The sequence below is a fragment of the Lissotriton helveticus genome, chromosome 2_2 (assembly GCF_964261635.1).
Source record: "Lissotriton helveticus chromosome 2_2, aLisHel1.1, whole genome shotgun sequence".
Classification (NCBI taxonomy): domain Eukaryota; kingdom Metazoa; phylum Chordata; class Amphibia; order Caudata; family Salamandridae; genus Lissotriton; species Lissotriton helveticus.
Genome location: NC_136060.1, coordinates 98,002,351 through 98,028,484, shown reverse-complemented (window position 1 = coordinate 98,028,484; position 26,134 = coordinate 98,002,351). Strand labels below are relative to the sequence as shown.

Sequence of the window (26,134 nt, the reverse complement as noted above, 5' to 3'; positions counted from 1 at the left end):
CAGAGGGACTGTTGCCAGGTGTTAGGTCAGTCACCGTGACACCAGGAGTCACCAATTGGTGCGTCCATGATGTGGACACTGGAGATAATCTACCTGTGAAGCAGAAACTTTACAGGGTAGCTGACAAGGTCAGGGCCAGCATCAAGGAAGAGGTTTCTAAGATGTTGGCGCTAGGGGTAATTGAGCCCTCCAGGAGCCCATGAGCTAGCCCCGTGGTCTTAGTACCAAAAGCTGCTGCGCCCGGTGGCACTCGAGAACTCCGGTTTTGTGTGGACTACCGTGTGCTCAATGCAGTCACCAAGACTGACGCACACCCCATCCCCAGAGCTGATGAGCTTGAGGATCAGTTGGGCGCTGCCCAGTACCTCCGTACGTTTGACTTAACACCTGGGTACTGGCAGATTGCTTTAACTGTGGGCGTCAAGGATAGGTCTACATTTTTAATGCCAGAGGGGCACTTCCAGTTCCATGTCATGCCCTTTGGGTTGAAGAATGCCCCTGCCACATTCCAGAGACTGGTCAACCAGGTACTGTCTGGGCTGGAGGAGTTCAGCTCCACTTGGGAGGAGCACCTGGAACACCTCTGCGAAGTGTTGAAGGCTCTGCAAAGGGCAGGCCTCACTATCAAGGCCAGTACATGCCAGATAGGGCAGGGATCTGTGGTGTACTTGGGACACCAGGTATGAAGCGGCCAGGTGGTGCCTGTCCAAGCGGAGATTGATACCATTCTGGTTGGGGGCCCCCAAGACTCAGAGAGAGGTGAGAGCCTTCCTAGGCCTCACCGGGTATTACAAACGATTTGTCAAGGCGTGTGGCACCATTGTTGCCTCCTTGACAGAGCTGACTTCAAGAAAGCAGCCCAGGAGAGTGAACTGGACCAATGCCTGTCAAACTGCTTTTGATACCCTGAATACTGCCATGTGCACAGCACCTGTGCTCAAGGCGCCTGATTTATCCAGCAAATTTGTAGTGAAGATGCTTCAGAGCATGGTGTGGGAGCGGTGCTCTCACAACTGAACAACGACGGCTTGGACCAACCTGTTGCTTTCATTATTAGGAGGCTACTTACCAGGGAACAGAGGTGGAGTGCAATTGAAAGGGAACCTTTTGCTGTGGTCTGGGCTCTGAGGAAGCTGAGGCCCTACTTGTGAGGGACATACAGACCACAGGCCCCTCAGATGGTTTGTGCAGATGAGGAGTGAGAACCCGAAACTGTTTAGGTGGCCCATCTCCCTACAGGGAATGGACTTTATGGTGGAACACCGCCCTGGCACAGAACACGCCAGTGCTGATGGTCTGTCCAGGTTTTTCTGCCTTAGTGATGAGAACTTCCAAGAGGGTGGGTAGTTCTCCCCACTTTCAGCTGGAGGGGACACGTGTTAGACCTGGCATCGTTGGCATGGTTTTCCCCGACTTTTTGCCTCTGCCTCCTGTATTTTTGACGCTGTGCTGGATTTTGTTTTTGCTGGTTTAGATGCTTGGGCACTTTGCCAATGCTGATCAGGGTCAGAGTGCAAGTGCTCCCTGGGAAAATTGCTATTAGGATTGGTTATCCATGATGGGCAGATTTGTTTCATCAGTAGGTCCCTAGTAAAGTGCACTGAGTGTGCCAGGGCTGGTGATTCAAATGCTACTAGTGGGCCTGCAGCACTGATTGTGCCACCCACATGAGTAGCCCTAACATCGTGTCTCAGGCATGCCACAACAGTGCCTGTGTGCAGTTGCTAACTGCCATGCTGACTTGGCCAGTGTCCCCACTACCAGGCCTAACCCTTCCCCTTCTGTACACATTGGACACCCCTATGGAAGGCCCCAGGTACCCCCCTGGGCAGGGTGCAGTGTATGTGGAAGGTAGAACATATACTAGTGTGAGTGACATGCTCTGATAGTGAAATACTGCCAATTTTGTTTTTTTACTATTGAAAGGCTATTTTGACCACAGGCTAGAATGGTGAATGATGTGTATAATGTTTACCTGCATATCTTCCCATAGGAGCAAGATCGAAAATTGAAGTGTGGTATCCCTGAATTCAAAATTTATTAACCCATCTTTTAGGAAGGATGGTTTTTAAATCCTGTTCTTGAAAACAGCACTTTTAGGAGGTGGCTGTTTACTTGTCTAACCTTTCTGTGTACCTCTGCCTGTTTGTGAATTGATGTTATGTTATGTTATGTTATGTTAAAAATACTTGTTACCGCGCACGGACACCAATTGGTTTCTTGGCGCTCAGAAACAAGTGGAAGAAGGGTACAGGAGGGTGGGAGCGGCTAGTCATGAGCAAGATGAAACAGATAGGTTTTCAGGTGTTTACGAAAGGTGGAGTAGTCAGAGATGAGACGAACTGGGAGGGGAAAGGAATTCCAGGTGCACGGGGCGAGAAAGGAGAAACAGGCACCACCGTATTTCTTACGTTTAAACCTGGGAGTAGTTAGGAGATTGTGGGCAGAAGACCTGAGGTGACGAGAGGGAACGTGAAGATGAAGCCTAAGAGAGATAAAAATTGACTGCCTGGGAGTAGTTAGGAGATTGTGGGCAGAAGACCTGAGGTGACGAGAGGGAACGTGAAGATGAAGCCTAAGAGAGATAAAAATTGACTGTCTGAGTTGTGAGTGGCAGGGGTTGGGGTGGCTCCAGGAGGCTGGATGAGTCAGCACTGGGCTGAATACCTCCATCTGCATCTTGAGTGGTGGGAGCGGATAGCACTTGGGCCTAAATAGTGCTGTGCCTGCCTTCCACAATGATGGCTCCACTTCCTGCTGGGTGGCTGACGATCCTGCCCCTCTCTCTCAAAGAAAAGAAGAAGTCATATAAACAGAGTGCTCCAGGACAGACCAGAACTGGTTTGGACTAGGCAAAGGCCTCTCTGTCTCCAAAGAACAAAGAAAATATTGGAATAAAAAGGGATACCCAGACTCCAGAACTTTAGATCATCCTGGAACCAAGAAGGAACCTCTGCCAAGGAGAAAAGCTGGACGACTGAAGAGGAAGGACTGCCCTGCTGTGTGTTTTTAGGCTGACCTGCAGTTGCTATTCTGCCAAGGAGAAGGGAAGGACTTTGCTCTTACTGTGTCCCCTGCTTGAAGAGATCTCCAAGGGCCCGAGGAGAGCTGGCCTCCTGTTAAGAAGTCCCAGGAACAAAAGGACTTCACCCCCAGCCTTCCTCCCTGAACTCTTCTGTGTGAGTTCTGACCTGCCTAGTGTGCTTGAGCTGTTTGTGGGGTCTCTGGAGGTTGTTTCCTGCTGTTTGGGGAGCTGGAAATGAAGAAAAGGAGAAGATCTACTATTTTGCATGCATCGCTTGCATGCAGAGCACACCGTCAACAGTGCAAGAAGATTCACGTTGTCACAAAGATCGTCGCAGCACCTGTTGCCATTGCAAGACCCGAGGCGACGCTCTGTTGCGGAGCGCATCGCCCCGATGCGGGAAGATTTCTGTCGCTGCGAATATCATCGCAGAGTCCGTCGTCGCCATGAGACCCGTCGCACTTCTTGCCTGCGGAGCACATCCTGTCACTGAGAACATCGCTGCAGATTCCAGCGCCAACGCATTGAAGGGCCGCGACGGAAGAGGATCAATGCTGTACATTGCCCCTGCACCGAAGGTCGTCGGCGCCCCGAAGATCGTCGCATCGTGCCTGTGCGAGATGCTTCCTACCGTTGAAACCGCAAACCGGAATCCATACAAGGTATCGCATCACTCCCCATACAGACCGGATTCGATGCAACCCGCCTGCTGCGTGCAGCGGGGTTGTCGTATCGCCTCCCCAGGGTCTCAGGAGTGACGCATCGCTTGTTTTCTGAAGCTGCAGCTTGGAACTTTTTGTCGCATCTACAGGTACTTTGGGCTAAAATTGAGGCAACTGCGGATTATTTTGGTGCAAACCTTTGAACTCTTTTTAATTGCCCTCGAAATGCTGAATATATCTTGAAAATTCCAATAAAAGATTTACACCATAAAGACTTATTTTGGAACAGTGTATGTTGTATTTTTGTCGTTTTGGTCTTGTGTAGTTTAGATAAAGATACTTTATTTTACTAAACTGGTGTGGAGTCCATTTGTGGTGTTTTCACTGTGTTACTGTGAGTGTACTTTACACATTGCCTTTAATAAGCCTGTCTGCTCGTGCCAAGCTACCAAGGGGTGAACAGGGGTTATCCAAAGAGTGTATCCCCCTTACCCTGACTAGAAGCAAGGTTCCCTATTTGGACATTGGTTCCTACCTCTGCCAACTAGAGACCCCCAGATCTAACAAATACTCTCACAGATGATAGCACACAATAAAAAAAATACAGGTAACATAGCATAAAATAACAAATCTATTTTAATTGTGAAAATTGTTTATTGTTAACTTTACTGCCAAAGAAAATGTCAAAATATCTATTTTGTGCTGTCTGAGTTAAAAATAGCTTTGAGCCACTGCTTTCATTTGTCCCACATCCAGATGTCACATGTACATTTCTGGCTAAAATTAACTACCCGGTTTTCCAGAGGACAATGGGCTGGCCTCTGTGCCCAAAACGGCTGGGGTGCTGTCATCAATTAGCCACTCAATAGGGATTTGCAAACTGCGTGGGGATAGGAAAATTTGGCAGGGTTCTCCTAACTTTTCTGGCTACGGCAGCAGGACAAACAGTTATTGCCAAGGAAGGAGACCTATATCTGCCAGGGGTGGCTAGTATCTAGGGGAATGGAGGGGGGGGTGGGAGCACAGGAGCGCAAATAGAATAAAAAAATGAAAATTAAACAATTTTTGAGTTGACTGTACTACACCTCTTCTTTCTTCAACTTCAGCCAGGCCACCAGGAAACTACCTTAACGAATCTGGGCGCTGTTCTTATGCAGTATGAGAACAGCACCCTGTTTGGAGGGAGCTGCCTCATTCAGTGCTCAATAGCGCTCTGAAGGCCTGCTCTTGGTCTAACAAAGCTGTTTTAAGACAGCTGGGCTAGAGATGTTTAAAGTGTGCATGTGTGGCTGGCCGTCACAAGACTTTAAACAGTGCACATACAGCCCACCCTCCTCCTTGGTTCTATCACTCAGCAGGTCCTGCACCGTCCTGCCACTCTGCTCAGGATGGGTATGAAAATAAAATGGAAATTAATTACCATTTTCATCTCAGGGGCTTTGGGGGTAATTTAAGTGGAACAACGCTCGCTTGTTCCAACGGAGGAGCCGCCCGTGCTATCTACATACAAATATCGTTCAAAGAGACAGATTCCCTTTTGACAGGAGAAATAGTTAGGAGTTTTGGATTTATAGCTTTTGGATTTTTTTTTACAGCAATGTGAAAAGGACGTGCTGCAAATGTCGGTTGAACTAGGATATCTACGTAAAAAGAATTTTGAAGGGAAATTCTCCAAAGACTGCCCATTGCACACAATAATACTGGTGCATTGCACCTCGCCACCACTTTCCCAGCACAGTCCTGGACATGGGACAACAGCTAAATAAAGATAACCCTTGTGGAAGAAAATGATTGAGAGACTCCTGCTAGCACCAAGGATTTGAATGGGCATCAAGTGGCAGGCGGCTAATTTCCTATTTGCCTCCTCAAGGGGCACAAAAACGCAGGAGACTCTTGACTCCAAAAAGGGTCAGCTGACTATGGATGACTGGGCTCTGCTGCAGCCCTGGCTAGAGACTAAATGAAGGTCAGATACATTCTCTGAGGATCTGTTGGCTGCAGAATTTACCAGGAGGAATATACCCCGAAGTTTGGTAAAAGTAAATGAGTAATTTTTTCTAAATCTGGAGGCCTGTTTTAAGGTACTGAGGCTTGATCTCAGAGGACACGGCCTAGATGGGTCAGAGAACTAGATTGTCCCTCTTGGAGCAGTTTTCCATTCTCAAAATAGATATAGTACAAACTTGTGGTAAAGGTATCCAGCCTTATAGGGCTATGCCCAGGTTGAAACTGAGTCCCCAAAGGAGTATTTGAAAAACGAAAGCTAAATCCAAAGGTAACTCTTTGGAGTGGGCAACACATCACATCTGTTCCAAAAGTGGTGTAACGAAAGTTGAGGGGGCCCCCCTGCAAGGTACACAGATGGGCCCACGGTATGGATTTAATCCAGAGGTCTCAGGCTTGAGTACTGTGCTGAGGGTGTCCCCTGCAGCTCGGTGGACCCCACACTGCAGGGCCTGTGTTACGCGCCTGGCACCGTCACCTCTCCAGTCCTGCCACTGCATAGCTCCTGCCCCGTCACTGCTCCTGCCCCTTCACTCTCAGTGAACAAAATTGGCAAATTACACAAGGCCACAAGTTCCCCACAGTACTCTGTTTGGGGAAAGCTCCTCTGTAATCACCAACTACGATCTACTGGCTCCAAGTGAGTCACTGACTTCCAAGGCACTCACTCACACGATATGCTAAAAGCAGACAGCACATTGTCATTCAAAAGGGGATAATCAGCCTCAGTCAGAATGACAATGGGTCTGTCTACAGTCTGTGCAAGCTCGATGAGGGGCTTCTGCAGCCTCTGGAGTTTAGCAGAGAAGTGCGACCTTGCCCCTGAGAACTTTTAATGCCCTGGTGCTTCTCAGGGAAATAGCACAGCTCACTGTAATTGATCTCCAAAATTACGGACCCAAGGTGTCCGTAAAAGGAATGATTACGGACAACGTGCATGACACTAAAATGACGGAGGGTCTGTGAAATTTACGGACGGTTGGTCATTCTAACTGACAGTTAACAAACTTTTCAAATAGCTCAGTTTGGAATGTTAATAAAGAAATAGGACTGAAAGTAGAAAGGATAGTCATATCCACAGATTTTTTAATAAAAGCATGTTTTCATCTTGGCAGAAGTTCAGCAGAGGCCAGAGACTTATTACAAATTTCCGAGAGTTTCGGGGTCACAAGACCTGTATCAAAATGTAAAAACCAGGGGGGATATTCACAAGGAAGTGGCGGAGAGAGACATTAGCCATCTTGGCTTAACGCCTCTCTCCGCCACTTCGGAAACACAAGGCTGCACCATTTTCCCAAGGATATGGTGCAGCCTTGCATTTCCCCCTGCGCCGGCGCTAAGTTCCTTGGATGTATTTGATTATTAGGTTGTACTCTTGTAACTTAGAAAGTAATCTTACTAGTCTTGCAGATGATTTGCCTAAACCATTGCCTGAAAGTAGAGACACTAGTGATTTGTGGTCAGTGAATACTTCACAAGAAACTCCCCAAATGTATGTGTTAAATTTTTAACGGCTCAAACAATGGCAAGAGCCTCACATTCAATTGTACTATAGTTACATTCAGTCAGTGTTAAGGCATGAGATGCGAAGGCAATGGTACTTTCTCTGTCATCTACCCACTGACCAAACACAGTGCCTAATCCTTTTTGGCTAGCATCTACTGACATGAAAGGTCTGGCTTTAGGAACAAAAGGGTGTAATGCGGATGCATTTATGACTAAGAGTTTCCCTTTTTCAAAAATCTCTTGGAGTGTGTCAGACCAAACAAATTAGCAACCTTTTTTTAGTAGGCATCTCAATGGTTGTATTAATTGGGCATGACCAGGAACAAACCAGGTGTAGTACTCAGAAAGACCAAGGAAAGATCGCAAAGCATCTTTATCGGTCGGAGGAGGTGCATTGCGTAAAGCTTCAGTATTACAAAATTTTAATGCCATCACTGGAAATTAGATGTCCCAGGTATTCAACTTCACGAACCAGTAATTTACATTTGTTGGCTTTTATGGTCATGCCTTTATTTTGTAAAATAGAAAACACTTTATTGAGAATGAGTAAGTGTTCCTCTTTAATTTCCATGTGAACTAGAATGTCATCTTGAAATGCTTAAACTTGAGTTAAATCATCACCAAAAAGATTGTCCATGAGCTTTTGGAAGACGCTCGCAGCTGATGCGAGGCCGAAAGGCAATCTTAAGAATTTAAAAGCACCAAAAGGCGTCACGAAAGCAGTGAGAAGTTGAGAATTAGATGGAAGTTGAATTTGGTGATATGCTGAATGTAAGTCAATGGTGGAGAAAAATTTAGATATACTAATATTAGCTAGGATTTCATGTATGTGTGGTAAGGGGTGGCAGTCAATGAGGATATTCTGATTAAGGGATCTTAGGTCAACACATAACCTGAGATCGCCGGTCTTTTTTTTTTCCGCAAAACTACCAGAGAAATCCATTAATATGAGGGAAAAAAATATACCCCACTCCTGGAAATTGTAGTAAGGGGTATGAAAGTCAAAAACGCTCTGAAGCCTTCGTAGGTAGTTTCAAGTAAAAGGGTTTAATCCAGAAGTACAGAAAGAGGGAGCCCACAGCAGAGATGCTCTCAATGAAGGCACCAACAACTACTGATGTGGTGGGACAGAACATGAGGGAGTAGAACACATAAGGATTCTCTAAAAGGAATACATGTAATTAAAGGAACAGTATGACATACTACAATGTATTCAAGAGACGAGAGGAAATACGACATTTTGTGAAGCATTTTACATAAAAAAAAAACACAAATGGTTACCTGTAAAACGTGCCCTGTTTCCCGGGCAGAGTGTTGCAGGAGTTGTGTTCTGCTATCAGGTGGCGTACGTCACTGGGTGGTGTGGGGGCCCCTTGGAACTTGGGGCCCCCACGCACCGCGGGGGCTGCGGGGCCTGTGTTACGCCCCTGTGTTCCACCTGCAATGCATCTGTGGTGGCTCCGAAATTCAGCTTTTTTCCCCCCAAAGCTTTGGGCGTGAGCTTGATAACGATGGATCCAAGTTCAATAGACCCTCCTCAGAACAAAGTAGGCTAAGAATATGCAAGAACCTTTGCTTGATTTACACAGGGAAATTTGCCATTCACAGCAAAGTTCTTCTTTTAGAATGTGCTGCACTTCCGGTCAAACATTGACGTCATTTAGGTTTCCTTATGCTTTTTGCATCTCCTGGCACAGTCCATACGGCCCCAAGTATCAGAGGGGCCCAGGGGCCAAAAGGAGAAAGTACGCCTGGTGCGTTGTTTGGAAACTATGGCCTAGCTATGCTATTCTCTCACATGCACTCCAAAAATATATTATATTTGATTTACTTGTGATAGAACATTAACGAATGTACAGAAAAGGTTTAAATACTAAAAAAGGGCTTAGAGGTGCGAATACTAATTCGTATTCAGGGAATTATGGTTGTCCCATCTATACTCTGAAAATGCAAACAAATAATCAAGCTGCATGGTAACAGATAACCAGTACGAATTCAAAGGACTACAGTGCACTGCAATATTTGCAAAATGTTAGAGTAATTAGCTACATTAAAGTGCATAACAATGAAGAATAAAAAGCAATAAGCCGGACATCTGGCCATCTAAAAGCAGGTGCTCAATACATTATTTTCATGTTATATTTTTTATTTGTAATGGTGTTGAGAGAGCACAAGTTTGAAAAAAAAATGTATAAGTACGCCATATTTACAAGCACGTAGTTAGTTTAAACATGTTTTGCACACGAGTGTTTTATATTCAATAGCGAAATGTATAGAATGTTAAGTAGAGTAACCATAATTATAACGGTGTGAGATTAAATGTAGAAATGTTGGAGTATATGTGAAAACCTCATGTTAAAAAGAGTCATGTCCGAATTAAAGGTAACTTTGGATTCCAGTATTTTGTGTAGGCCTTAGGGCAATTCACAGCAAACCTGAACGTGCTGCTAAAATAATGTGAGATAAAGTTGACATGGTTCTTTCAAAATGTACTATTGAATTTAGGGTTAAAAGTATATGCTTTATAGATGTGTTATTTTAGAAACGTATGCTAGTTAAGAATGTTTGCTGTTTAAATCAAGTTAACGTTTTAAGAGTGCAGGAACCTGCTGCATGTAAATCAAGTAGGCCAGAACAGATAATGTCATGTAGTTTAAATCGTCATGTGCTCGTTAGAGGAGAGGTCGTGAGGTGTCCAGTATGGAGCTCTGAGAGTGTTTTATGGCCTAAGATATGGTGAAGTCTGGAATTTGAGGCCCACTGCAGGACGAGCTGTATGCAGGTGCGAGGGTCCTAATCAGCTCGAATGAAAGGGACTTTGTTCAGTGGCGCCTTGCGCAGGCCTGTAGGAGTTTCCAGGAATTTCAGGGGGTATCAGCGCACGGAAGAAGGAGCCTGGGAACCAAGGTCAACTATAACGAGGGTCTTCAAGAGTACCATCATGGAGTTTACCGCGCAAAGATGTACCACGTGAGGGGCGTCCCAAGGGGCGTTTCTATTGGAAATGTGATTTGGTATTAGGGAAAGTGACCCGGGAGGAGAGCAGAGCAGATGATTTTGGGAGCCTAAGGAAGCGGATGGGTAGGCAGATAGGCTGATCAGGAGAGACCCATTATCAGAGAAGAGACAAAGAAAAGTGCGTGATCTTCTTAGGAAGTCACCACGGCTGACACCTAGAGGGTTAAGATCTTGCTAAGTAGGGATGTCATTTAGTGTAGTGTAGGGACAGACTAACCTTAATTTTCTTTTCTGTAATGACTTTGAAGTTGCAACTTGTATTCATTTTGGCAACGCTCATGTTATTAGAAGTTGTACTCATTATTTTGTTCTTCAGACTCAGACTATTCAAAAAGTTCATGTTCATAGTGATACCGATTTATCTTCTTAATCTCATTTTGAGAAGTTTGTATCTTCAGTTATCTTTGACTTTATATTAAATCTTTAAAACTTAATTTTGGTCAGTGGTCATTTAGAGTGGTGTAAGTTCTTAAATTGATTGCTTTATTGCGAGATTACCTTTTACTCAAGACAGGTACCAACGATTCAGTCGACAGGAAATGGGATTTGGTAAGATAATTAGTAACCAGAAATCCCGCGTTAGCAGTTGGTAGCAGAGTGAGGATGGTTATCTTCTTGAGGAAGGTAATCTAGAGAGGTTAGTTTACCCCAAGGCCCGAGACGCCGAGAGACGAGCAGCGGAAGAATCGTGTGCCGAAAGGTGCAGACGGTGCGAGAAAAGCAGCAGTATCGGAGAGTGAGTATAAAAAGGGTCATGCGTGAACAGATTGCGGTGTTTTGTGTTGTAGTTGTATTGTAATGTCTTGCGGAGTTGAATGCCTGTAGTGTGAATGAGAGACGGTTGTGAGCGCGCGCAACCTGGTAAACTGGTAACCTGGTAAACGGGTTAACTGGTGAAATCTTAAGTTCAGGCCAGAGCTTAAGTGGTTTTGGGTGTATCGAACATCCAGGGTAGTTGTCGACCATAGTACGGAGGTCACGAGGTACCATTGACCGCCGTGGATCCAAGATAGGGGGAGTGTAAGAGTGAGTGTATGAGTAACGGACGCTGGTCGAAAGTTACTGTGTGTGAATAACCTATCGGAGAAGGCGATTGTCTGGAAGTAATCGGAAAGACATTTCGCCAAGTTAAGGTGACAACTACAGAAAGACTGTGGGCGTACAGTCAAAGAAAGGTGATCGCTTGGACGGAAGTAATCATTTTTCAGAGTATGAATGGGATGCGTGCATGACCGAGGAGACGAGCTGAGAAAGGAGGGGAACTGCTGCGAAGGGGGACGGGTGACGTCGGCTAGAGCCGCGCTGTGATTGAGCGGTTGGTGTGACGTTAGCTAGAGCCGCGCTCTGGTTGGGCGGCTAGCGTGACGTCGGAGGAAAGCCGCGTACGGATAGGCCAGTTAGTGAGAACGGCGCTGAGATTGGTGGAGAGTCATCAGGAAGTAAACAAACGCGGAGAAAAGAGAAATCATGAAGTGTTTTAAGTGTTTGAAAGGGATTTTCAAACGTAAACGAAGTGAACATTATTATGGGGAAGAGGCTCCCCCGGAGGGTACGCCAGCTCATTATATGGCAACGAATGTTGGGCTGCATACGATATTGTGGATTGGGGCTTGGAATAAGCTTACGGAAGGGAATGAGGAAATGCAGTTCCCAAAGTACGGGACGTTTAAGTTAGAGGTGTTACATCGGCTGAAGGCAACCATGTCCTCATTGAAACCCTCACCTAGACCAACACAGTTTGAGGCTCTTAATGCATGGATTAAGGCTGCACACGACCGAAATTTGAACAGGCGTCAACAAAGGCTGACGCGATCGGTAAGGGCAGTGCGAGATTCCAAATGGGATGAGGAGGAAAAGCGTTGGAGGGTACAGACTATTGAGGTGGAGAAAATGTATCCGATGAGGGAGGTGTCAGGAGGGGGAAACCTCATGGAAGAAGACGAGGAAAGCGAGTCGGAGGACAATCTGATAAACAGATTGTTAATGGATAGACCACCTCCGAGAGTGGAGTTGATAGAAGATAGAGGGCTCGCAAGGGAAGATGGGAATGAGATAGAGGGATATACACCACTCCCTATATCGGAATGGACACCTAGCAAAGGCGGAGAAACACCTCCAAACAACACTGTACAGAGTGTAGTGGGAAGGTTTGTGGTGCAGAAAACGCCAACCACAGAAAGGGTTGAGTCTGTGGGATTGCCAGACGCTCTTCAAGTGCCTGTTACCATAGGACCCATAGTTTCGATCTATAATTCTGAGAGAGATAGAGGGGAACGACAAAGGCAATTGGATAGGGAAAGGATTGAGATGGAAAGGAGGAATAATGTGACGAATGCATGGAAACAATTACCAGGTTCGGTAACGGGGAACACCCCATTAGACACAACTGTCGGTCCCAATTCAGAACAGGGAGGTCCGAGAGGACCAATGGATCTAAGGGGACCGCGGCCAAGATCTTTTTCAGAGTTAAGAGCTGATTTGAGGGAATGGGACGGGTCCATAGTATCTCCGAGTAACAGGACAAGAACGGAACCAGAGTGGGAAAGCAGGGGTAACGGGACAGTATCTCATTGTGGGGCCAGCGAGAGTAGTCAGGGCCGGGAAGGCCAAAGTCAAGAGAATAGAGGGGATGCATGTCCTACAAATCAGAGAGAACAGCCGGAACAAAATACTAGGATTGTAGAATGTGAGGAAATGTCCCGTCTCTGGGGGAACGGAGGAGATGAGGCGGTACGGGCTTTTCAGAATAGGTTTAGGTGCCTTCATCATACACTTGGGGAAGACGTTCAACATTGGAGAAAGGAGAACAGCGATAGGTCCCGCCACGCCTCGAATAATCAGGAATCACAGGGAAGTAGGGAAGAAAGAGGGAGTAATGGAACATCTTACCCTGCAGCCTGTGAAACTAGCCCGGAGGGGGAGAGAAGGGCTATGAGGCATGAAGGAGTGTTTCACCACCCACCCCGAGAAGACGGAAAGGCATGGGATCTAGAGAGATGGGAACAGGGGAGGACTCCTTATAATTCACCCATACCTAAACGTAGATCTCGGAGCTGGGATGGGAGAGATGCGGATGGAGGAGCTAAATTGAGTGTCTTGAAAGCTGAAATTAAGGCAAAAAGGCTTGATGTTACCAGTTTAAAATCAGATGTTGATGAGATAATAGATGGAACATTGCCTTTGGAAAGGATAGAATTGTACGAACAGGATGAGTTATTGTTCATGGCAAAGGATATTACTAGGAAAGCTAGAGCGTTTCATGAAAAACTGACTGATTTGGCAGACAAGTATGCCGTGGATTTGTCTAGGACAAGGGCATTGCAGAGCAACCACAGATTACAGTACGCAGACCAAGATCTAGATGAGAAGAGAACTACTGGATTAAAAACACACATAAGAGAGTTGGTAACAGGGATAAGAGTGTGGAGAGAACTGGATAAATGGGAAGAAAGGTGGTCGAAAAAGGGCACGGTTAGGCGAAGTACAAATGTGATGACCCCTGAGGGAAGGGTAATGCAGATGGAGGCATTCCCTTTGCGAGAAATATCAAATGGAAATTATGTACATGTGCCCTGGAGTAGAGGAGACTTAGCCGCATTTACCAACTCATTTCCGAAGTTGCGGGACAATCCAGTCGAATGGTATAAGCAGGTAGAGAGGTTCGTTAAAATCTCGAAAGTACTGTGGATAGATTTGAACACGTTGTTTGACATCGTGGTCCCATCTGATCTGTGGACCCCTTGTAAGACTAGTGTCGAATGGCCAAATGCTGAACCATCGAGGGATGCTCGAACAAATGGACCATCTGAGATTGTCATGCGAAAGTATGAAAGGGTAATAGCATGGCTGAAAGATAAGGTACCACCACAGGATATAGATTGGGTAAAAATAGACCGAACAAGGCAGGAACCCAAGGAGACAGTTCACGAGTTTTATGAAAGATTGTTGAAAACATTCAAGCAATACAGTGGACTAGATGTAATGGATCCCAAAGACATAGGGCAGTTCGTGTCAAAGTTTGTCTTGGGGTTGAGACCTGATATTTGTTTGATGATACAGCAACATTTAATCTGTTGGCAGAACAAACCACTAGATGAGATTTTACGATATGCGAGGTACTGCAGTGACGAGATAGATTCTAAAGCCAAGAATCTAAAGGAGAAATTGATGGTGGTGCAAATGCAGTCCGCTGGGAAGGGTGGCCAGCAGAAGCAGGGGATGGGACGAAAACCAAATGGTCAGAACAAAGATAATGAAGAAGGGCATAGACCTAGGATAGACTTTGCCACTTTAAAGAAAACGACAAAGTGTCATCTGTGTCACCAGGTGGGGCATTGGCGACGCGAGTGTCCCTTTAACCCTGAAAATGGAGAGCTAGAAGTAGAAGAACAGGTCCAAGAAGACCCAGTGCAAAAAGTGACAGTCCCAAGTAATAAGGTGGCCAAAGGGGGGACTTCGGCTCCACGGGCCCAATTCCCACAGCCACCGAAGATAACAGCTGGAGGAAAGGTCTTTAAACAAATGCCTCTGTTTATTGAGGAAGAAAAATGTTATTACATTGATCCATTGACAGGACAACGGGTGAGCAGTGAAGAGGATTGTACCCTCGGGGCAGTCCAAGAAGTGGATCAAAGAGGGCCATTTGTTGAGGCAGAAGTGGCAGGGTGTCCCACTACGTTCTTAGTGGATACTGGGGCTACTCGTTCGACTCTGAGATCAGCGGTGGTTCCAGACTTGCCGATGTCAGGGGAAACAATTCAGGTGGTAGGAGTCGCAAATAAGAGAATGACTAGTCCGTTGACAGAACCAGTATCTGTGAAAATAGGAAATCATATGAACGAACATCAGTTTGTGGTTTGTGACTCGAGTCCGGTATGTCTGTTAGGAAGGGATTTGTTGTGCAAATTGAACTGCACCATATACTGCACCCCACAAGGAGTGGAGGTACAGACTACCGACGATGATGCTACCTTTAAGGTGGCCAATTCAAAATTCTGTGTAGAACTATATCCTACTCTGACGGTAGAAGATCTTCCACAAGACTTAAGAGATGCAGTGGCGTCAGAGGTGTGGGATTTCACAGGAGAAGATATAGGATTGATTAAAGGGGTAGAACCGGTAAAAATTCTGGTAAAACCAAATGTTGAGTTTCCAAGAACGCCTCAATACAAATTGTCACAGGAAACGATTGCAGGAATAAAGCCTGTGATCGAGTCAATGATACAGCAAGGAATACTGAAAGAAATCGTGGGCAGTCCTTGTAACTCCCCGATTATGGGTTTGCAGAAACCTAGTGGGAAGTTTAGGATAGTTCAGGATTTACGAAAGATTAACAACATAGTCGTTTCATGTTGTCCCGTGGTACCGAATCCATCAGTGATATTGTTTCAAATACCATGTCAAGCAGAATGGTTCACAGTGATAGATCTTTGTCAGGCTTTCTTTTCAATCCCATTGGATGAAGAGAGCAGGTACCTTTTTGCGTTTAAGATGGAAGATCGCGTTTTAACATGGTGTCGAATCCCACAAGGATTCACAGACAGTCCATCCATCTTCAACCAGTTGTTGAAGAAGAATCTTGAAAATCTAGTACTGCCGCAGAACTCGGTTCTGGTACAGTACATAGATGACCTACTTGTTGCGTCAGAGACAGAGGAAGCTTGTAAAGCAGATTCAATTGCCTTACTGAACCATTTAGCTGAAAATGGACATAAGGTATCTCCGTGCAAGTTACAGTATTGTCTGACAGAAGTACAGTATCTAGGGCACAGGTTAGAAAAAGGGAAACGTAAGGTGTCCCCAGAGAGGATTGAGGCAATAATGAAAATGAATGCGCCTACAACACAGAGAGAAGTTAGAATGTTCCTAGGAATGGTGGGTTACTGCCGACAGTGGATAGTTAACTTTTCACTGAAAGCAAAGCCCTTACAGAAACTGACGCACAAGGAGGTGAGTGATCCGGTACCATGGGATGAAGAATGTCTGGTGGCGTTTTTACAGCTGAGAGACGACTTATGTCGTGCTCCGGCTCTGGGAATGCCAGATTATGAAAAGTCGTTTTCACTCTATTGCTGTGAGAGAGAGGGATGTGCTTTGTCAGTCTTGGCACAGACCCACGGTAATGCCCGTAGACCAGTTGCATACTTTTCGGCTACATTAGATCCAGTAGCCGCAGCGTTGCCCGGATGTCTCAAATCCGTTGCTGCAACGGGTGTCAGCATTGAAAGGAGCGAAAGTATTGTAATGGGACATCCAGTGGTGGTGTATGTACCGCATTCAGTTGAATTGTTAATGACCAGGACGAAGACGCAGCATCTGACCAATAGTAGGCTCACGCGCTACGAGCAAGTTATACTTGCCGCAGAAAACGTGACTCTCAGGAGATGCTCTGTCTTGAATCCTGCTACTTTGATGCCATTACCTACCGTAATAGAAGGCGAAGGATGTGAAGACCACGATTGCCTTGATGTGACTGAACTATGCACGAAACCCAGACCAGATATTGTGGATGAGCCATTGTCTGACCCCGATGAAATTTACTTTGTTGATGGCTCATGTTTAAGAGACGATACTGGTCGGTTGAGAGCAGCTTATGCTGTTTGTACCATTACTGGAGTTGTGGAAGCCGCTTGCCTGGAAGGAGTACATTCCGCACAGGTAGCAGAGATTATTGCCCTAACTCGTGCCTGCATAGCAGGAAATGGAAAGAGAGTCACCATCTACACGGACAGCCAATATGGTTTCGGTGTGGTTCATGATTTCGGGCAGTTGTGGTCTCAGAGGGGTTACATGACCTCCTCTGGTCCGCCCATTCGAAATGGAGAATTTGTGCGATTGCTGATAGAAGCATTACAAGGTCCTGTTGACATCGCAGTAGTGAAGTGTGTAGCTCATACTAAGAATACAGATTTTGTGTCACAAGGTAATAGATATGCTGATGAAGTCGCACGCTATTGTGCGGAACAACGTTATTCTTTCTCAAAGGTGGAAATAGAAGGTGCAGAAGAAAAGACTGAATTAAGTATGATGTTAGAAACTGTAGACACTTGGGAGGATTTAAGAATAATGCAGGAGAACGCACCTGAAACAGAGAAAAAGGCATGGGAAATAGCAGGTTGTGTGCGAAGTGAAATGGATTTTTGGGTTTCAGCAGATGGGAGAGCTGTGTTACCTGAAGAATTAGCTAATCCCATGGCGAGAGAAATACATGGTCCAGTACATCTGGGAAGGGATGCTATGATGAGAGTTTTTAGGCAGACTTGGTATTGCCCGAAATTCAGAATAGCAGCAGAATCAGTATGTAAGCGATGTGTTACCTGCCAACAACTGAACGTAGGCAAACGAACACCAGTCACACTGAGTCACATTGGGAGGTCGGGGGGGCCTTTCAATAGAATGCAACTAGATTTCATCGAAATGCCAAGAGTCAATCGCCTTCGGTATGTGTTGGTGATTGTATGCGTATTTTCCAGATGGGTTGAAGCGTACCCTACACGTAGGTGCGATACACTCACAGTGGCTAAATTGTTGCTCAGGGAGTTGATACCGCGCTTCGGGGTGCCTGCCTCTTTGGAATCGGACAGAGGAAAACATTTTAACAGCGAAATAGTGAAGATGTTGTGCTCCACACTGAATATCGATCAAAAGCTGCATTGTAGTTATCGACCAGAAGCTTCAGGAATTGTGGAACAAGTGAATGGCACGTTGAAGAATAGATTGGCTAAAGTAGTGGCATCCACATCTTTGAGTTGGCCAGATGCTCTTCCATTAGTGCTCATGAGCATGCGCAGCACACCTGATAGGAGGACAGGTCTCTCTCCCCACGAGATCCTGATGGGGAGGGCCATGAGACTTCCTACAGTTCCAACTACTGCTCTATTGAATATTACAGATGATCTGATCTTGGATTATTGTAAAGGACTGTCTGACGCCATCCATTCTGTGTCCCTTCAGGTGCATGCGGCTGAAGCTCCAGCAGCGAGGAACCTGTGTCATGACCTGAACCCAGGGGACTGGGTCTTGGTTAAAAAGCACATCCGGAAGAACTGCCTAGATGTTCGCTGGCGTGGGCCCTTTCAGGTAATCCTGATAACGAACACCGCGGTGAAGTGCGGGGGGCTGCCAAATTGGATTCATGCATCCCATACTCGAAGAGTTCCAGCACCTCTAGAAGGAACAGCTCCCATCCCAGACGAAAGCCCGGAAGTGGAAGAAGAGTCGCAAGAAGGGATTGAGGCAGCTGAGGAGGTGTCGGAAGAAGTTGGGAACGCATCGGATTCAGAAGAAGAGCGAAGGCAGGACGGCAGTGAGACAGAAGACGCAACTGAAGGAGAGAGCAGAAGTGAATACGACTCAGACTCAGATCCGTATCGGAGCGATCAAGAACCAAGTGGGAGGACAAGGAATAGGAGAATAAGGCTTGGAGCTGCCACTTGGCCAACAAGGAGAAGAAGGCTAAGTTTGAGGTCGGCCCAGGAAGAAACGCTTACTCCTATATCCGAAGACTCAGATCCAGAAGAAGATATCCAGGATCAAGCCGAGGAGGGTCTTAGAAGATCAAGTAGGGTGCGAGTGCCTAGCAGAAGATACTCTACTCCCGATTGGACCTACCTCGTTGCAGATGTCTGGGAGACACAGAACAGGGAGGATCAGGGAAGTGGAACTGATCAGAACTGACCCGATCATCACAGTGCAAATAAAGTTTCTACTGCCAGGAGCGGAGACCGAAAGGTTGCTGACACTCAACATCGTTCATCCTGCTCTCCTGAGTGGAATAAGAAAGTTGATTTTAGAAACAGTTGAGTTTCCAGTTTGCTGTTCACGATATCCAATATTGGAGGGAACTCTTCTTCGTTTGGAAATGCTTGAGCGAGTAGTAGAAATGCTAGGAGCACTTATTGTTGTGGACTAATATCATATTGCGAATGGCTTCAAGGGGGTGCAGATCTGGAAAAGTGAAGAAAGTGATCTTGATTAGAACGGACCCCTTTGTAATTGTGGATGTAGAACTGATAGTACCAGGAGTGGAAATTGAAAAAACGCTAACTCTCAATTTTGTCCGTCCACTTGTCTTGAGCGAGATAAGGAGAATAATCCTAGAAAAAGTTGACTTTCCATGGTGTGGTACGAACTGTCCAGAACATGAGGGAATGATACTTCGGATGGACATTTATGAAGAAGTAGTGTCACTCCTTGAGTCATACATAACTTCAGACGAAAATAAGACTTTTGAAAAGAAATTGTAAATTGTTGCAAGATAACCTAGCGCCGAGTGGAAGAAGAAAAATGGTAGGGGTTTCCTTTTAGCGGATGGAGAAGGGCTAGGGTTGTCTATTTTTACTGGACTTTGAATTGTTTTGCGGAAATAAATTGTCAAGCTTCCAAGTGTTCCAAGAAAGACATTGCAAGAGAGAAAGACTTTGTTTGAAAAGAAGAGGAAGTGAATGCTGGAAGAAAGTCGAAAACTACACTGTTTGAGAACATGGAGGCTGGCAACCCGAACCGCAGGGCAAAATGTATAGCTGTTACATTTTTAGGAGTAGTGGTTTCTCTTATAATTTTAGTGGTAACTGTTTCATTCCTAGCGGGACACGAAGGGGATGGAACCACAGTTAAGGAGGATAAGGGAGTGTCAACACCGAGAACTACCATTATTAAGGAGAAGGGAAACATCAATGAGAAAGACAAAGCGTTGTTAGATGCAGAAGTAAAAAGGTTACACATGGATGAGTCACAGGGGAATTACAAGTCAAATGCTTATGCTAAATTGCTTTATGAATATGTTGATGCCATGGAAGTAAAGGATTGCTATGTCTGTATGCAATTACCAATTTCGGTGGAGGAGGGTATCAAATACCATCATCTCCCGTTGACATATGGGATAACGTGCAGTTTATTGTTAAGTATGTTTTATGGACGAGACGGATTTGAGTATTACTTCTCGAATTTCGACTCGACATTGCCAGAGGTTCCGAATTTCAAGCATTTGAACAAATGGGACTACTACAAAAGCGAAGACAGATTACACAAATGGTTTATTCCATGGAGAACGTTAGATACTTCACATGCTCGAATAAACAATCTGACTTGTCAAATATCAGAAGTTGAGAAAAAGTTTATAGCACAGGTAGATACTAGATACAGGAAGCAGAAGGTATTGAAGGCATCAGGACAAGGAGAAACAGATTGGACCAAGGAGGAAAGGGCACAACAACGAAAAGGTAGTATTGGTCCAATTGCTTTGGATAAGGAGAAACGGGGGAAACTGTGCATTCACAGGAGTTACTCCTATTATGAAAACGTTTATGTAGGACAAGTAAATTGTGAACATGCCTTTCAATTGGAGTACTACTCTAAGAACTTCATGAAAGGGATGCAAGCAATACCAAATGTATATTTTGTATGTGGAAGATATGCCTATGTGAAGTTACCAGATAATTGGTACGGATCATGCTATCTGGCTGTTGTCTTTCCTAAAATATATCATGTTGAGAATTTAGACACGCCTAAGAAAGAAATATCAACTAGATGGAAGCGAGGGCTGGGTGCAGCAGAAGTAGTTGGAGATGTAATAGGTGCTGCATTCCCTTTCTTAGGATTGATAATGAATGACATTAAGATCAGGAGGTTAGCTACAGTCGTAGATAGACTGTCTGCCAGTACTGCAAGATCCTTGATGCTGATAGAAGGGGAGATGCAATCGATTAGGGCAATGGTTCTTCAGAACCGACTTGCTTTAGATGTTCTGTTAGCAAAAGAGGGAGGAGTCTGTAGGGCCTTGAAGGTCCAGGAATGCTGTACTTACATTCCAGACAATTCAAAGCCTCTAGAGAAGTATATACAAAACATCACTGCCATATACTACGAAATTGAGGACCTGGCAAAGGTAAATGTGTGGGAAAAAGTAGGTCATGGAATGGGTAAAGTTGGAAGTTGGTTTGCCAACTTAGGAAAGGGTATCGTTTGGTACATATTGAAGCCCATCATCATAGTAGTAATTTGTGTAATCACTTTGTGGGGATTGGTGCGTTTGTATCAATGGTATAGAGCAAATAGGTTACAGAGAGCTATGAAGAAACAGGAAGAAGAGTTGACAGCGATGCAGGACACTCAATATAAGAGTCTGAAAGCATTAGAGAGTATGAAAAGAAGTGGTACTGCCCTGTCTTCACTTTAAAGGTTCTACATTTTTAGTGTCATGGTAATGATGACCCCTGAAGGTCATCAAAGGGGGGACTGAGAGAGCACAAGTTTGAAAAAAAAATGTATAAGTACGCCATATTTACAAGCACGTAGTTAGTTTAAACATGTTTTGCACACGAGTGTTTTATATTCAATAGCGAAATGTATAGAATGTTAAGTAGAGTAACCATAATTATAACGGTGTGAGATTAAATGTAGAAATGTTGGAGTATATGTGAAAACCTCATGTTCTCATGTTAAAAAGAGTCATGTCCGAATTAAAGGTAACTTTGGATTCCAGTATTTTGTGTAGGCCTTAGGGCAATTCACAGCAAACCTGAACGTGCTGCTAAAATAATGTGAGATAAAGTTGACATGGTTCTTTCAAAATGTACTATTGAATTTAGGGTTAAAAGTATATGCTTTATAGATGTGTTATTTTAGAAACGTATGCTAGTTAAGAATGTTTGCTGTTTAAATCAAGTTAACGTTTTAAGAGTGCAGGAACCTGCTGCATGTAAATCAAGTAGGCCAGAACAGATAATGTCATGTAGTTTAAATCGTCATGTGCTCGTTAGAGGAGAGGTCGTGAGGTGTCCAGTATGGAGCTCTGAGAGTGTTTTATGGCCTAAGATATGGTGAAGTCTGGAATTTGAGGCCCACTGCAGGACGAGCTGTATGCAGGTGCGAGGGTCCTAATCAGCTCGAATGAAAGGGACTTTGTTCAGTGGCGCCTTGCGCAGGCCTGTAGGAGTTTCCAGGAATTTCAGGGGGTATCAGCGCACGGAAGAAGGAGCCTGGGAACCAAGGTCAACTATAACGAGGGTCTTCAAGAGTACCATCATGGAGTTTACCGCGCAAAGATGTACCACGTGAGGGGCGTCCCAAGGGGCGTTTCTATTGGAAATGTGATTTGGTATTAGGGAAAGTGACCCGGGAGGAGAGCAGAGCAGATGATTTTGGGAGCCTAAGGAAGCGGATGGGTAGGCAGATAGGCTGATCAGGAGAGACCCATTATCAGAGAAGAGACAAAGAAAAGTGCGTGATCTTCTTAGGAAGTCACCACGGCTGACACCTAGAGGGTTAAGATCTTGCTAAGTAGGGATGTCATTTAGTGTAGTGTAGGGACAGACTAACCTTAATTTTCTTTTCTGTAATGACTTTGAAGTTGCAACTTGTATTCATTTTGGCAACGCTCATGTTATTAGAAGTTGTACTCATTATTTTGTTCTTCAGACTCAGACTATTCAAAAAGTTCATGTTCATAGTGATACCGATTTATCTTCTTAATCTCATTTTGAGAAGTTTGTATCTTCAGTTATCTTTGACTTTATATTAAATCTTTAAAACTTAATTTTGGTCAGTGGTCATTTAGAGTGGTGTAAGTTCTTAAATTGATTGCTTTATTGCGAGATTACCTTTTACTCAAGACAGGTACCAACGATTCAGTCGACAGGAAATGGGATTTGGTAAGATAATTAGTAACCAGAAATCCCGCGTTAGCAGTGTCCCTGGCTTTTCATGGCTGCACCATAGCCAAACATAATAATCCTCCTCTTGATTATGTTTTATTACTTGCTTTAGCAATATTTTACTATTTTGGTTAACTTGCCCTATAGCTGAGAGAGCACTTCCTATAATGTGATTGGGGGCAAAGGTCATGTGGCACCACTTCCTAGGATATTACCAGGGACAAACGTCAGATCATATCAAGTCCTGTGATGTCATCTGGGTCAAAGGGTATGTGATGTAACTTCCGCAACAGCGGGAGGTTTTGTGAATCGACGTCCATGCTGTTTAACTCTCTGAAAAGCCCTGGCAAAGTAGGGCTTTTCTGCAATAACATCCAACACTTCTTAAAGTTACACTTTTAGCCCGCTAAATGCGGGCACTTCCTCCTGCCTTCCTTTTCACTTGCCTAGAGATTGACGAATTGGGTGCCTGATAACTTATTTGCAGTACATTATTTTAACCACATTTTTACCAACCCATTCTATACAAACAGGAAGAAGATTCGCAGAAACGATGGGGGAACAAGGGTCCTTATTTATGAAGGTCTTGCGCCGCCGGTGCGTCACTTTTAAAATGGGAAAAAGTGACGCACCGGCGGCGCAAGGCCTTCATAAATGAGGCCCAATGTTTTTTGCCCAAATCTCTAAGTGCTGCTACATTTCAAAAAGCAATGTGCCTGTTCCTGAGAATCCGGTACACTTCCTTAATAGTTAATCACGGGAGCAAGCTAGTTATTTTGCTTTTCCTTTCACAACCTAGCTGTTAGAATAATGTATGGAACATTGATAAACAATACATCATTGCTGCCAACCCCTATTTATCACAGTGGACTTAAAAATTCCTGGTCGTGTTAATTATTTATGTGACGCAGCCAGGAGCATTTATTGAAAGTGAAAGATGAATTTGGAAGTTGTTTTCAAATAATAAGGTATAGTTAGTAGCTGCCACGCAAAACTCTCTTTTGAAAACAACCCTTCAGCAGCAAGGACTGGTCGATAGGGCGTTTCAAAAATGTGTTTTATGGCTTTTTATTGTTAATAATCCACCTCTTCATTAGGTCGCAAGCAACCTCTGCATTGACGTTAGATGTTTACGGTTGCAGTGGGCTCTGTAATAAGTAATCTAACCTTTCCACGGCAACATTTCTCCTTCCTATTAATTTTAATCAGAATTTGTGACAAGCTTTGAGGAGTCGATCTTGCAGAGTACAATGCGCTGCATTTGCATTTATACTACTGATGAGAATCCTGCCAGGGCCAAGGTGACAGGACATCAGAATTCTCTGTATAGAACACAGGAATGACATGATTTTAATTAAAATTGACTGTGTTTTTATCTCTCTGACATTCTAAGCCCTAGTGGGTATGGGCTGTGAATAATAAAAATCAGCGTTAGCCAGGCATTCCACGCGGTGTCAGGTTAAAGTTTAAGCAATTTGTGCAAAAAAATACAATCTCATATTGCATAATCAGGTTCATGAATACATGTTTACGATCACCAGCAAATCCACTCCTTCGAAATCTGCAACCTTAGATGTCAAGTACTATGGAATAAGTTCGGTATGATGTTCATTTTTAATTTGCATATTTGCATATAAGACATCACTAAATTCCGCAGCTGGTTTTGGTGAAGAAAATGTTATGTTGCTGAATTATTTGCGTTTGTTTCTGAGTCTTTCAATGAACAGGATATGGCCAATGTGTGTACCATTAAAAAAGTAAACGCATTTAGGGTAACATGAAGAGAAAGCAATGAAGGTTTTACTGAATTGAGAGATGACCACAATTAAAGAGCATAGGGGCATATTATCAAGAACGGAATTAAAATTATCGCCGGCTGAGCGGCAGAAAACTGCTGCTAAAGCGGTGATAATGGGCTTGATAATATGCCCTGGAGAATTCCAATAGAAGCCCATGTTCACACCAACATGGACTTCTATTGGAATTCTCAAGGGCATATTATCAAGCACATTATCGCTGCTTTAGCGATAATTTTTAACACTGTTCTTGATAATATGCCCCATCATTATGTGTATAATGGGTGTAAAAATGTAGGTCTCATTTTAGGTGCCCAGTAGATCAGGCAAGCCCAGTAGCTCAGCAGAGCATCTGGCTCCTGCCGCTCTCACAAAGGATGGCCCACTGCATGTGGAGATCCCAGCTTGCCTGCCCGGCATCTCTATGCCTCAGTTCATCTGCTTGTGAGACGAAGTAGGCGCCATGTTTGAGAGGCTGCTTGCTTTCACAAAAACATACTGCCCAGATGCACAGGAAGTGTTCTCCCTTTACATTGGTGGATTTTTTTACTAACAGGGCAACCAAGAATTTTTGTCTGAGAGAAATCTAAATAGTATTAAAAAAAAGGTTTAAGGAGAGTGGAAGGATTTGTGCTTTAAAAAAATATATTTATGTTCACATGAGCAGTTACATAATGCCAAACTATGAATGAACATGTAATCATTCCAATAGAAAGAAAGTTAAATAGGTGAAACACAATGTAACTGCGCCGGGAAACCCTTGGTTGGGTAGCTGTGCGCATTAGAAAAATAAATTATTAATAATAATAATAATAATAATAATAATAATACTACAGAAGTTTCCGTAGAAAATACATTTTGGTAAGGTGAGTTCTATTACATAGTGTTAATGTAGGCACACTGTCCGTCCAGCAATCCCTTTTCTTCTCTTTGCCTGTGGGCTTCCCTCCATTCATGTGTCTGTGTGTGTTCTCTGAGATGGTATATGTCTGCATCTATATTGTCTCTGTTTTATGTGTCTTTGTGGACATGGTACCGTTTTAGTCAGTTGGTCTGCATGCATGGTCGCCTGCTGGTCTGTTGTGTAATTTTCTGGTATACCTATACATTTGTTGGTCTATGTTGGCATATGTGCATAGACCCATGAATGTTTTCCTATTAGTCTGTTGCCTGTGTGTTAGGGTGCCTTTGTGTATTGACTTGACTGCTTGTAAAATAGTGTGTGTGTCCACATGCTATGAGCTGGTTTTCCATTTGTTCTCTGGGATTGATTTGGATACGTCTACATCTTTTTCATTGTGGCAGATGTGCCTGCTTTGATTTTTTTCCTATGGGTATTTCCATTGGTCTGTGTGCACGGGATCAAGTATGTCTGTTGGAGTATGAGTTAAGTTGCCTCATTCCTTTTCTCCAGTATGCATAAATGCCCGTTTTTGTTTTCTCCATAAAGAGATACTTGTGTTTCTTTTT

The 26,134-nt window shown here is 44.4% G+C and overlaps 1 protein-coding gene across 1 annotated transcript in view; it reads right to left on the bottom strand.

Moving 5' to 3' along the window:
* Window positions 1–26,134, bottom strand: part of SGCZ (sarcoglycan zeta) — a 4,560,311-nt gene that overhangs the window by 1,055,199 nt on the left and 3,478,978 nt on the right. The window lies entirely within an intron of this gene.